The following is a 514-nucleotide window of genomic DNA, read 5'->3' on the forward strand; positions in this document are numbered from 1 at the left end:
CCGCGGCAACGGTGTGTCCTCTCCCCCCCGTGAGGGAAAACCGCCACAAGCCAAAGCCGCCCCGAGAGGGAAGCTCAGAGATCCGGGCTGCGCCAGGAAAAAACCGCCCCAGCCCGCCCCACACACCTTGTTCCATGCCGAACGGAACAAGTCTGAATATTCTTTGCTTATTTGAAGGCGCGCCAATGAGTGAGGCCGGCGTTCCTTCCCTGAGGGGAATAGATTTTTCCACCGGACAGAGGGGCCCACCCAGCCAGACGGTAGGAATGACCAAGAAATGAAAATTTTACAGCCTGCCCGTGATCAATAAATAAGGCAGCCTGCCACATGCTGTAGTTGTGCAGTCAGTTCCCTCCTCCTACCCTTGTTTTTCATATTTCATGCAGCCTGTAACATGGCATTTCTGTTCACAGGTATGAACTATATGCTCACACATATTTTCGATGTAAAGGCCATATATGTATCAATATATATGTATCATGTCACGCTAATAATCGTTAACTAGTGGTAATGT

This window comes from Aptenodytes forsteri, unplaced genomic scaffold, assembly GCF_000699145.1.
Source record: "Aptenodytes forsteri isolate BGI_AS27 unplaced genomic scaffold, ASM69914v1 Scaffold471, whole genome shotgun sequence".
Classification (NCBI taxonomy): Eukaryota; Metazoa; Chordata; class Aves; order Sphenisciformes; family Spheniscidae; genus Aptenodytes; species Aptenodytes forsteri.